Source organism: Coturnix japonica, chromosome 5 (genome assembly GCF_001577835.2).
Source record: "Coturnix japonica isolate 7356 chromosome 5, Coturnix japonica 2.1, whole genome shotgun sequence".
NCBI classification, from domain to species: Eukaryota; Metazoa; Chordata; class Aves; order Galliformes; family Phasianidae; genus Coturnix; species Coturnix japonica.
Window position 1 is genome coordinate 53976718 of NC_029520.1, and position 14042 is coordinate 53990759.

The window sequence follows — 14042 nt, forward strand, 5'->3', positions numbered from 1 at the left end:
CCACACTGCTACCCCAGAAACTCTGACAGTTCAATTAGCCTTATCTTCTACATTGCTAGATCCAGGAACTTCACAGAGTACAAAAACAAAGAAGATAACAGCCATACCCAGAGAAGTTAAACGCAATCGTCTATGAGCAACTCTGTTAAGAACTCCACAAGAGCTACACAGCCCTTTTCTCACTGCAGCACACAACAGTGAATGGAAACAAAGGTGTAGCCCACAGCTGCCTCTTTTCCAAAAAGTGAGATGTGGGCAGGAGACGAGCAAAACATGTGAGTTCTAGGAGAAAACCTGTGCAGCAGGAAACACCTGGCTGCAGCAGGGCTGCACAATGGAAATGAAACAGTCAGCTCCCTTTGGAACTGATGGAACTATTCGTATACATAATACAGACACATCATAGAAATACCACAGAATCACAGAACAGTTTGGGTTGGAATCTTGAATCTTCATGGATATTCAGTGTCAAAACAGTAATTATTTCTTCTGTTGTCCATCCCATTCATAATCCATCTACGCTGCCATGAAAAAGCAGTTGCAGAAAATTGTTGTGAAAATACCAGCCCCTAAAACTTGCCTTTCAGCACTACTATTTTATTTCTTTTGCTAATACTTTTCATGACTGCTAACCAGTAAATCCTCATTTAAAAAATAATAAAATAACAATAAAAAAGAGTCTTCAAACCATCACGTTTAACTTAATTAATGACTATGTACAGCACTGAAGGCACAGCCATTCCTGTAGTTTTGGGAACCATCCCAAAGCCCCTGGTGGAATCTCAGAACATATGGCTTCCTGATGAGTCAATCCATCCATGTTAACGTGCTGCAGGCTGCAGGCATTGCACTCCTGTGGCCCTATTGCCCCACCAGCAGGGCACAGCAGGACAGGGCGTAGTGCCACGTGGGGCTCCTCCCCAGGGAGGTGGCAGTACCTGGATGGGGACCCAGCTCCCAGCATCCGCCCCATGTCTGTCACATGCCAGCAACATTTGCTGAAGACAATCCATATTTATCTGACAACTGGAAACGGATATAAAAACAAATTTCCTTTTTAAAGCCAGCTGAGAGTGCAATTTGTGTGCTATACAATCCAACACGGCATCAATTTATATGGGACTCCTTCAGCGAAAACTGGCCATTCTTGGGCTGTAAATGCACCAATTAAATTGGTTCCCTTCCCTGTTATCCTCACGGGAGGCAGCCCGCTCTTGTCAGGAGCTGTAAAGTTTTAGAACGAAACCTTTTGCACCTCTGCTGGGGACAATTTTTTGCATTAATTGCAGCAGAAAGCAAACCTCCTGGGTAGCATTTACATGCATTTGCAGGGTTACATTTCACACTTCTTGTGTCAGCATTGTACATGGAGGCAGTTCTGCAGGTGCACACAGGACAGTTCTGACAGTGACCATAGACTAACAGAGCCCTGCAGAAGTAGTTTGCCCCATACACGCCCCAGAGCCTGCTGGGACCCCCAGGAGCCACTTCCCCAAGCAGCTGCCACTGTTTCAGATGGGATTTTCTATCTCCTCATACATCAGCTCAAAACAGACTTCACAGCTCGGCAACATTCATAGCTGGACCACCAAGGGCCACGGTCGTCCTGGTTTGGGAACACCATCCTCACTTAGATTTGCTAATGCAATACCGCTAATTTAGATTTGTAGCTGTGATTAAGGAAATGTGCTCAGCACTTCTCAGATTCAGCCAAGACTGTTTTTAGAAGTAGGCAAAATTAAAACAGAGTCAGCAAGGTGCATTTCAGCTCTGCAGAGGGCAAGGCTTCAGACAATTCTGTAAGACTCAGCTGATGAAGTGGCAGAAGCAGATACAAAATTCACAGCCTGCACACAGCAGCCTCAGAGCTGCTGCTGGGCAGACAACAGAAACTCTCGTCATCCTCCCCAGCACCTGGGCAGCCCACACCAGAGGGAACCAAGCCCTCCGCCCTCCCACTTCCATCCTCTGTAGAGCAGATGCAGTAGCACACAACTCTCCATCTGAGTTAGTGGGACACGCTGTGCCAGCGGCCCTCCATCACTCCTGGTGCACACAAAAATGCAGATAAAATGCTGTCTCCCGTGCCTGTCATGGAAGCAGGCACAGCCCCTTCCTACCAAAGGTTTTTTACCCTTAGTGACTCAGTGCTGGAGCAAGGCTGCAGCTGCCCTCTGCTACTCTGCGGAGCTGGGACAGGGACTGTGGTGCTCCCTCAGGGAGCTGCCTCGTCCTGTATCTGCAGCTGGGACCAGAACTTCCCCACAGTTAAAACCTGATGGAGGCAGGAAGGGTGACCTCAGACAAAGCAGAGAAGTGCCACTGAGCTGTGACAGAATCCTCCTGACGGGGCCACCTGGTCAGAGAGGCAGCTGCAAGTGCCACAAGTGGCTGGCACTAGTGGAGGGGGACACCAGACCACAGAGCAACACTGGGGACTGCTTCCTTCTATTGTACTCCCAGGGACCAGAGAAGGAAGCACAGAGAACACAGTGTGCCGCATCGTGCACAGAGCAGCAGGCAGCGCGGTGCAGTACAGCACAGCACATTGCAACACAGCACAGCACGGTGCAGCATGGTACGTCATAGCACAGCATAGTAGCAGAGCAGCACCCAGCACCCAGTGCCAGCTCCCAGCACCCTGCACCCCAAGCAAACAGGTCAGGTCAAGGAGCACCCTACATGCCCTCACAGTTCATACCACCATGGAATCATTAAGGTTGGAAAAGACTTCTAAAATCACCAAACTCAACCCCACCCCACACCCATCACACCCACTAACCAACAAGGGGTAATGGCTTCAAGCTCGGGGAGGATAGATTTAGGTTAGATATTAGGAAAAAAATCTTTCACAGTGGGAGAGGCGAGGCACTGGCACAGGCTGCCCCATGGTGTGGCTGATGCCCCGTCCCTGAAGACCTTTCAAGCGAGGCTGGTTCAAGCCCTGGACAACCCGATGGAGCTGTGGTGTCCCTGTGCATTGCAGGGGAGTTGGACCACATGGCCTTCAGAGGTCCCTTCCAACTCTAAGGATTCTATGAGTCTATGACTCTAACCGGGGCTGAACTAGCATCAGTATGATCATTTAGCACCCTCCAGGTCTATCAGCTCTCCCACGCTGCAGCTTGAGAAATGCTGTTGGCAGGTGCTGGGGAGAATGAAGGGAGCAGAGAAAGGTGGGTGCATGGCTCCCCTCCAAGTGCGGCACCCATGAGAGGCCTGAGCCCTGCTCAGATGGCCAGCGAGACCCAGAGGTGCTGCAGGATCCTGCTGTTGCCAAGTACCCAACTATTCCTGTTATATTGTTCCCAACCGTTCACAGTTTTTGTTGGCTTTTTTTTTTTTTAAAGTGTTAAGTAAGTTGCAATATAAATGCGAGGAAAGCTTAAAATAAAGCTATGTGTTTGTACAAGTGCTCACAAGTGCTCTAAAAGTCTTGCAAAGATGTACTGGCGTTTGCCGCTGAAGCACAGCACAGGGTATTTATTTCACTTAATAAGAACAGCCAACCTGCACATGGCATTACACTGCATAGCCCGAGCTGCCTCCTGTGTGCTCCCAGCACTGAGCAGCTCACCTGGTTCACAAAGCACATCCTGAATCTCACTGCTTGCTTAAAGCATCAAGAAAAAGGAAATGAAAACAAAGGGGCAAATGAAAATCTCCTACAAAGGTATGGAGTGCTTTCATTTAGTGCTTGGTGCTCTCAAAGAGATGGGGATCATCAAGCTCCTCATGTGATACGTGTGAAGGCTCTCAGAAACGAAGCTTTAGATTAGTTCTGTTACATTTTTTGAGTTATTCAGTGACTACAAAAATAAACTGTGAGTTACAGTCGGCTCCAGAACTCACTGCTGTGCAGACGCTCCAACAGTGTCTCCCAGGAGTGAACAGCCCCATCAGCCCCCAGCTCACTGCTCTCCCCAGGACATGCCACAGTGCCACTGCTTCCCTCTTAGTGACCTGAAATGCTCCCATTTCAGAGCAGAGAAGTCCTCGCCTTTAATCATTTTTTCCAGCTACAGACAGGTGTCTCCCATTGATAAAGCCCATGCAGGAAGCCTTCATGCCTCCCATGTAGCACTGTGGGATTTGTACCCCAGGAATGGTCACAACAGCCCCACACCTGGGACTGTCACTCTCCCTGTCCCATACAGCTGGGGCTCAGGTGCCAGCAGCTCCCATGCTTGAATCAAAGGCCTCCATCAGCATGCTATGTAAACAAGTGAGTGCCCATCAGCTCATGCACCCACTTGAGGTCATGTATAGACCCAGTGAATTTGAAATGTCTACCTGGAATTGAATGAGGGGACACAGGAACAAAGTGACAGCACTGCTTCCTATTTCCTGTGTGTGGCTTACTGTTTTGGTTTTTCTTTTCCTCATCTTCACTGGGAGCAGTAATACACGTTAGGATATTTCATGCACCATTTTGCCTGTTTGTCCAATGCTATAAAGATTCATTTCATATTGAGAACTATGTGACAAAGGGAAGCAGCAGGATATAGGATGCAGTAAATTATTATCAAACCATTTCTGCTGCATCCAATCCTGTTTGGACTGTAGGTGCTGCACACACTGAGTGTGTGGGGAACCTGAGCACAGCACAGCACTGGAGAGCTGCAGCCAGCTGCTAATGCAGTGCCTGCCTCACACATAATCCATCATCACTAAGGCCATGGCAAAGCCTGCTGACTGCATTTCCTACCCCCCCGGCCTCTGGAGAAGCTGTGATTCTCAAGGTTTTTGCAAATGCAATTTCATGGTGGGGAAAAAACGTCCAGGAGCCGTCTGTATTCACCTGCTGCAGATGAAGGATGGGGAAATAGCTGGCATGAGCCTCGAAAGGCATCTGGCAGCCATGCTAATATGGGCATATACTTAAGCGGAAAACGCAGAGCTTCAATTTCACAAAGGTCAATGGTTTGTAAACATGTCTGAGTGTTTCTCTGAAACAGAAACACAGCACCTAAAAACAAAACACACTCAGACCAACACGCCATCCCTGGGGAGCCCCACGCCTGCACAGCACTGCCGGACCACAGGCAGCTCCGCACACAGGCGGTGCCCACTGCCTGCTCTGCACTGCCCATCACCTGAGGCCACGGCACAGTGGGTAGCAGCCAGGGCTCCTCCTGCCCACCCACTTGCTAAGCCTTCCTCATTTTTCTCCAGCCTTAAGCCTTAAACGATATACACTAGAGGTAAGTACTGGAATAGGCTCGCCGGGGAGGTGGCTGAATCGCCATCCCTGGATGTGTTTAAGAGCCGTTCAGATGTGGTGCTCAGGGATCTGATTTAGTGCAGGGTTTTTAGAGTTAGGGTACTGGTTAGGCTGCGGTTGGACTTGATGATCTTCAAGGTCTTTTCCAACCTGGGTAATTCTATGATTCTATGATTCTAATGCATTCCAGGAGGCAGTTTTTCTCCCCGTAATGAGGCTTAAACCTGCAAGATTGAAGTGAAAAATAATGCCTGTTCTAAAAGATTTCTAAGGAAAGCAGGACCAGTATTTGTAAGACGCACAGTGAATGGCACACATGCTGACACCTGTGAGCACAGCACTCACTGTCTCCATAAGCAGAACTCAAGGCATGGAGCCAAGCAGAGAGACTGCCCTAAGGCTGGGAGATGAGCACAGCCACTGACCTCAGGCCTGGAGGTGAGCATGGACATAAGCCTTGGGATGGGAACTGAGTGTGGCCACCAGCCCCTGGCCCCAGCAGACCCTCAGCTTGTGGGGCAGGGGCTCAGGAACAGCACGGCAGAAAAGCAGAAAGAGGAAATGTTCGGAGGAAGACTCGTGTCCAATACAGGTCTGCCTCACTCCATTCCCAGGGCAAGGGCAGCTGAAGCACACTTAGAAGGGGATTTTCATTTCTCTGCCCCTCTCACATGGAAGTCAGGGCAGAGACAGAGCACTGGGCACTCCCCATGCCCCTGGCAACAGCCGTGGCCAGGATGGAGAGTACCTGCACTGTGAGTACCTGGTTTTCTCTCTGTTGAGTCACTCTGCCCAGAAACCCTCCTCTTAAGGGCATTTGCTCAATGGCTGAACATGGACGGCAGCATGGGGCACAAGCCACTCTCCAGCTCAGCATTAGGTCTTTGGTCAACAGTCCTGGGCACAAGTGATGTGGGACACCCCGCACTACCCTGCTTCCTGTGCCTGCATCTGCCATGTGGCAAATACATGGCACTGCATTTTATTTTTACAGTTTCCAATTAAACGTGGTTCAGAAAACTTCTAGAAAATCTCACGCCATACGTGCAACAAGCATTTCCACAGGGAGTTGGCCAAGTGATGCCAATTATACACACACACACAGAACCACAACCCCTCACTGATTCTCCCAACTGAACCCTCCATTTATTTTCTCACGACTTTCAGGGACGGTGGTGTTTGCTCAGATCACAGCCCAGGCAGCACAGACTTCCACAGATGGGTCCAACTGCTCTGAGCTGAGCAGAAACAAAAGCCTGGTGATGGTGGGGTGTGAGGGCAGCACCGCAGGGTCCTGCTCCCAGCACCATGCCCACTATGCACACTGCCCACCCATCCTCTCCTAGAGCCCTGCCTTCAGCTGCTGCACTCTGAGAGGGGCTGTGTCTTGGGCAGCATTAAAGGGAGATGAATCCATTATTAATGTCAATTTCACACATTTCTCAGTTGTCACTCTGATATGGAGACAGCCAAGCAGTAAAAAGTGGTTTTGTGCCTGCAGAGGACTGAGGTGTTACAGCAGTTTGGCTTTTTATTCCCCACTGTTCATCTGTTTCACGAACAACTCTAACTTCCTTAAATTGTTTATAATTTGAAGATAATTTGCAAGTGGTTATTTTCAGTTATTTTGCCCACTTATTTTATTATAACCCACGAGATTAGAGTGTTCTGATACTTTGTTCCATGACCTCATCAGTGTAAAACAGAGGATGCATCAATGATGCCAATGCAATCCGTGATCACACCCTTGCCAGCACCCTGTAACCCCTGTGCCCGCTGTCCCCTGGGAGCACCCTCTGCCCCTGTCCCCTGGATGGGGCTGTGGGATCACTGCAGGCAGCCCAAACAAGCACTGGCATCATGTATACCCCCACCCCCCAGGACAGAGCCAGGCTTTCTGTACGCTCTTAACTCAGCCCTCATTCTCTGCTGCGTGGGATGCGATTATCTCAGCCTGCAGTGCCACTAATGATTTTAAAATTGCTCATCATGCCTTAATTCCCAGCCTCTTGCTGGTCACTGACCCCTTTGTGCAGGTTGTATCACAGTTCTGGGCAGGAAATCTCCCTGCGTCACCACTGGTGCTCAGGCTTACTTGGGAGATAATGGGAAGTGACGCAAAGAGTGATTCCCTGATGATCGATAAAGAATTGCCAGCAGCAGCCAGGAAAAAACGGACACTTTGGGGCAATGAGCTCCAAATGAGCTACAATGCCAACACAGCTCGTTCCTGAAGGACCCAGTGAAGCCCCATAGTTCCTGCAGCTGTCCCAGTGTTTTGCCAGGTGAGGAGGATGGGATGTAGGGACTGCTGGAGCCCACAGGCACTGCAGGGTAACAGTGCTGGGCTGAACACATCAGGGCTGAGTGCAGCAGAGGCCCCACGCCATATGCATGTAGGTGACACCAGGATGGGAGCAGCTGAAGCAAGGCACAGAACCTGGTTTGCTTTCCCTTCTGTTCTGTTCCCCACCACTTGCTCGCTCTCTCCTTTGCACACATTTCCCAACAAACTGATCTGAAAACATCCGTGAGCAGAGCTGCTGCCACCAGCTGCTGCCAACTCACTAACGGAGCTGACAAGAGCTGTCACCGTGGTGGCTCCGCATGGAAGACACATGGTCGCACCACAGGCTGCACAGCTCTGTGCCACTGCTGCTTGTGCAGCTCCAAGACCACGGCCAAGCACAGAGCTCTGCTTTGGCACCGTGATCCCAGGCTAAAACTCATGCATCTGAAATTCAATAAATTCAGTGCTGAGCGACTCATACAGGAAGGAAAACTCAGGAACAATGTGCTGAAGTGAGGCAGCTCATTAGGCATTTGTAGCACAGAGAAGGAGCCGAGAGTGATACATGGCATGACTCAACACAGTGGTGTAGGAACAAGGCTGCAGCTATGTCAGTTATTAATAGCTCTGCCGTAAGAAAATCTGGCAAGGCAGCCACCCTCGGGCTCCTGAGCACTCCAGGCTCCGGAAGCATTTCTCACAGCTCTGTGCCCAGCCCAAGGAGATGGGCATTTAAACAGCACACACAGCATGGGCTGCTGCTGGGCAAGGTGCTGCTGAGCACCACAGCAATGGTTTGGGGGCCCCACTCCCAGCCCCCCTGACTGCAGGGCTCTCCAGGTGCCCACAGGAGGGACACTTCCAAGGGCACAGGGGGAGCAAGAAGCATGGTGACATGAGGTGCTGCACACAGCCTGGGCATAGGGCAGTTTTGCTGCTGCCAATTAAGAACAGTTGCCTTGAGCCTTGGCACCCTACTGCAAGATCCCATGGCATCCCATGAGGTTTCTTCAGTACAAGTCTCCTGCTAGGCCCAGTTTTGTGCAGGTGAATAAATGTGAGGCCATCCTGCTGTACTAATTCCTCCAGCTGAGGAACACCCAGCCAAGTGCCAGTGTCCCTCCTGTATTCCATCCCTCCCAACACAGCTTCTGGCCTGAGGGGCTCAACCTGAAGAGAAAATGGCCACTTGGTTTCATCCATCCTCATAAAAAGCAAAGGGTACATTTACACCCCTGTCTTGTGCAGCATACAGCCCCATGAGCTGCTCGGGGCGGTGCTGTTCCTTAGGTTCCAGCAGGCACAGCTGAGAACTCTTCCCTTCACATTTCTTCCTTGTCCTTGGAATATAAGCATCAGTAATACACTGCAGCAGTGATCCCAGGGAACCACTGACTTTCTGAGGCAAATCTAAGCAGGTGTACAGGAGTAGATACCTGCAAGCAACACATTTCACCTGAGCTGCCCATTGCTCCTTCCTGGGTTTGCCTTTCTACACCTGCTGGAAGCAGCGTGCACGGATTGATGGCAAGCAGCAGAGGTCTGCAGACACAGCAGGCACAGCACTCCTCTCCCCCATGTCTGTTCAGTACCTGTTACAAAACCTTTATTTTCCTTGAGCCAGCAGTAATTATTCATGTGGCAGTACGCAATGGAGGAAGCAGAGCATGGTTTCTTTTATGACTGTTATAATAATGCATCATACTCAGAGGAAGTTCCCATCTCTTAGGTGGAGAAGGGCAAGGAAGTACATTTCCCTTAACAGACCCCAAACTGTGTGGGAATTGCCTGTGCCTGCAGATGAGGCTGTAAACCCACTTCTGCCACTCCAGAGCCACGGGTCCCATCCAGGACAGATTGGGGAGCCACAGAGTGAGCACTGCAGAACGTCGTCAGTGCTTCAATCAGGAACACCGAGTGACTCCATTCCTCAGCTGCTGAGGTGCCACTGTACAAAATGCTACATAAATATGCTAAATGCCAACTGCAATATCTGCATTAATTGTGCAGCTGAAAAATGTGAAGTAGCCTAAGTGAATACAGTGAATAATTGCTTAAACAAAACAGCTTTTATCTTATCAAAACATTTGTATTGAATTAGACTATGGCGGCATTTTCAAAACTAAGAGTTTTTGCAACATCAAAGCACAACAGCATCGTGAAGGGATTTCCTTTGATGCTCCTCTGCCACAAAGTTTGCCAGTCGGTGCTCTGCCATGCAGTGTTCTGGAGGCAGTGCTGCCATGCAGTGCTCTGAAGGCAGTGTTATACATGCAGACAGATAACAGGCAGAGAAGCAGCCAGGTAGACAGACAGGCAGATGGAGTAACAGGAAACACCTACCGGGCTTCACACCTGCACCTGGGCAGGTCGAGGCAGCCACAGGGACACACACTGAGAACTCACCGCATGCTGCTTGTTGAAAACTTTGTCCAGCACTGATAATCAGCTGTGATTAATCAGAATGCATTCTGTATGTGCTGCACTGCTAAATGAAATAAAAGAAACCCTGTCAATTATATCCATCTGTCAATAGGAGAATGCAAGGACCCATGAGAAAGTGAGTTCCTATGCCTTGAGAAGAGGTCTGAGATGCAACAGAGGCCTGGAGTGGGCAGCAGCAGTGAGAAGAAATGAAAGGATTTCAAGCACCTGGAGTGTGTGAGCTGTCCTTCCTGTGACTGGGCAGGAGAGTGCTCCCTCCACAGTGCCTTCAGCTCTGAACACAACAGCTACACCCTGCAGTTCTGCTGTGCACCCAGCCGAGCTCTGCCATGGACCTGTCCTCCATCGTGCATTGGGAGCTCAGCTGGGCAGCCAGGCTCCATAATCCATCACATAACCACATCCCAACGCACACCTCAACCCCATCATGTAACCACATCCCAGTTCATGCCCCTGCTCCAACTCACAGCTCAGCTCCACTGCACACCCTACTCTGATCACTCACCTACACTGGCTGTGCCGCACAGGAGTGTGGCACCATGGCCACAGAAGAGCCAGAAGTGACCTGGCCCGTGCAGGTGATGCTTGTGGTGCCCTATCCCCCAAGCTCTAGCCAAGGAGGGTGCAAGCACTGCAGCACACCCGTCCCCAGGTCAGGGCACCTACAATCACAAGGGCTGCCATCAGGGCACCCCAATGCTGGCTGCCACTTGTGCTGGGTAGGATGATGTAGGAGCCAAGTTCACCAGGACAGTACATGACCCAGAGCAGACAAAGCAGCACTGCCAAAGAGAGAGGTCATTAGTGTGGTGCAGCAAAGCAAAACTGGGGGAGGTGGGTTAATCATAATTGGATTTCCAAGCCTAAGCAGCCTGTGGGTTGTATTAAGTGCTGTAAAAATAACTCAGTTCTTCCACCACCTCACTTACGTATAAACTACCAAACTAAATGAAAAATAAACTAACAATGATTTACTCCAGATGGATGTTTATTATCTCAGTAATAATATCTCTCAGTCGTTTCAGGATTAACTCAGGCCAACTCTTTCCTTAGTCACTGTACTCTTAGGTGAACATAGAATAAGTTAAATGAGCCTCAAACAGATGAGCATTTAGTAGGGCTGCCTCTACACGTGCCTCTATGTCACTTAAGGATGCAAGCCATAAAACATAAGCTGGAATTTAAGTACCAAAGTTTAATTTAACATTAACTGATACCAGTTGTAAACTGCAGAACTCTGAAAGAATATCTATTCAGGATTTAGGTCTGTGTTAGCTAGTATATCAAAACGGATATGGTCAAATTAGCTGCTGAAATGATATAGGATGTGCCATGTCTACAGCAGTCCTGAAACTTCAAAGACAAAATCAGGGAATCTCGTGGAGATAAAACATTTTTATCACAATAAAGAATGATGTGCTCAGGCAGACTACATGTAATAAAAAAGGACAACAAGAGCTGAAATGGAAATTTGTTTTCCAGAAGCCAAGAATAGTAAATGATTTATATGCACTTATTTTAATTTATTTTCAGGCTGTGCACAATTTATCTAAAGTCATCAAAAATTAATAGGCCATACAGAAAGGAGTTTTAATAAATTCAAACTTAGGGGCATACAGCGAGTGTATCTCTTCTCAAGTGCTATTAGCACTTAACTATCTAATTAATCCACTGCGTTATCTTGCCTGGAAGTCCAAGCAATTCCCCTTCCCAGGAACCACGAAATCACAGCAGCAGCCCCAGCAAAGCCCCCCCCCCCATGCAGAGCAGCTGTGGGAGCAGAGCCGGGCTGTGCCCATGAACAATGGGACATGCTGCAGGCAACTCTGGTTCTGAAATAGCTCCACGTCCTGGAGGTAAAATCAATCCAAATGTAGTTCAAAGCTGAGATGGCCTTAGGGCTTAGATCAATTCAAAGAGCAAGTGTTGAGAGCTCTATGTGACTCCCTGGCTGCCGGGATCTAGCAGTGAACACCAAACCCCATCTGAATCAGCCGGTGATGCACACCCTGAGATTCAAGGCAACCAAGACAACTGTCCCCCACTTGCTTCAAACCACTGCTCACAACTACAAACCGGGCCAGAATTGAGCAAAATCAGCCAGTGGCCCCCAAGCACCCACTGCACAACAGCTCTGCACAGCAGTGTGGGACACAGGCACAGCCTGCACCACAGCTCGACCTCTCCATGCAGCTGGGTGCTTCGCTGCAGTGCTCCAGAGGGTACCCTGGGAGATGGGGTGAGATGAGCAGTGGTGTCTGCCTCCACTGAATGGAGAGCAGCAGAGAAACTGAGGGAATTTGGTTCCAAAGAGCTGATGCTTGGCTTCAATCAAGCCTTTCCCAGTTCTGATACAAGGTACATGCACACTATATGCTTAGACTAATACAACCACAAAACGCTGGTGCCCAGATCTCCCAGCAGCTCATGGGGAGCATTGAAAGAGGGCACAGCCCCAGGAGCAGGGCAAGGGAATGAACCTGACCACGGAGCAAGGCACTGCCCGGCTGTGGAGCACAGCACAACCAGGCCATGGAGCACAACACAAATCAACCTTGGTAGCTCAGCAGCAGCACAGAATGGGTGGGCCTTTGCTTGTACCTAAATCAAAGGAAATCAGTGGGCACACTAAAAAGAGCATTTCCCTTTATCTACCAAGGATGACAGTTTCTGTGAAATACTGGGACCAATATTTTTTAAAACTTCAGATACATCTGTCAGGTTGGGGAAATTTAGCCCAAAAGAGAAACTTCCCATGTGCCATAAGGGAGAAACTATTTTTGCAGACTTCCCTCTGGCTCCAAACCTGCTGCCGGGATTTTTTTGGGAGGCAGTTCTCCGCGTGTGTGACAGAACTGACGGCTCTGAAATACATACTTCTGGTTTCTAGATATAGGGAAAAGCAACAGAAGAAAGCAAAGATGAGCAGCATGGAATATTAGCAAAATTAGGATCACTGACAGACTTAGGGGAAAGGCAGAAATAGAGGGACTGCTCAGGTAGAGCAAGTAGGCAACTCAGTAAAGAACAGCACATGGCCACTGGGTTCACAACAGAAGGAACTGGCACCCTCAGAAAGAGTGAGGAACGAATCTTCAGAGGACACAGCACCCTCCTGAAAGTCATTAAGCCTATTGCTGTAGTAAAACCAGGAGACTACGGTGGAAGCTCATCCTATCAGTTCTTCCTGAAATTGATGGCACGATTTTTAGAGCCACTGGAATAATGATGCCAAAGGGCTTAAAAACCTGGCATACCTCAGACAACATACGAGGTCACAGGGTGTAGGAAAATGTATAGGGACAGCTGTGTCAGACAGGATGCAGATAGAAAAATTAATGAAGTTCTGAAACAGAAAATTTCCCCTCCAGAAAAGGCCTGTGAACAGAGACCAGGGCAGCTGAGAACCACCCAAAAGGCCCTCAACACTCTGGGACAAGGAAAAGCCTTTATCAATGCCCTGCGCCTGCAGCACTGCGTGGCCTTACAAAACAGTGCGTGCAGCAGCTCAGGCCAACAACAGGTTGCAGTCTCTGCAGGGATCATGGGCTCCGACATCCATCACAGGGACCCAGATGTCATCATTAAGCAACTGTCAGTCAATCAGATGTGAAACTGTTTAGAACAGAGCTATGGCAGCTAAGGAAGGGCCTGCTGTAAAAGGCCAGGAGGTTTGGAGCCGCTCCACTTCCCACTGCTGGCCCAGAGCTCAGGCTGGGTGTCCTTCCATCCAATGGGATTTTCTGCTGGCAGCTGCAAATCTCCTTCCTAAGTCTGTAAAAATACAGTAAAATCTAACTGTATTCAGAAAAAAAAAGGAAAGGGAAAGGGGGAAGGGGAAGGGGAAGGGAAAAGGAAGGAGAGAGGAGAAGGAGGGGAGGGGAGAGGAGAAGCAGCAGCAGCAAGAGCTGCTCACCAGACAAACCTGCAGACCCAGACCCAATCAAGTGTAATTTTCTATCAGTTTTCATTAGCCCTTTCCCATTCCACTGGATTGTCAACAGTGTTCCAGGATTTGTTAAAAATAAACCTTTGCTGTCTCGGGGAGCTACTTGGCCAATTATTTTAATACTCCTGGGGACC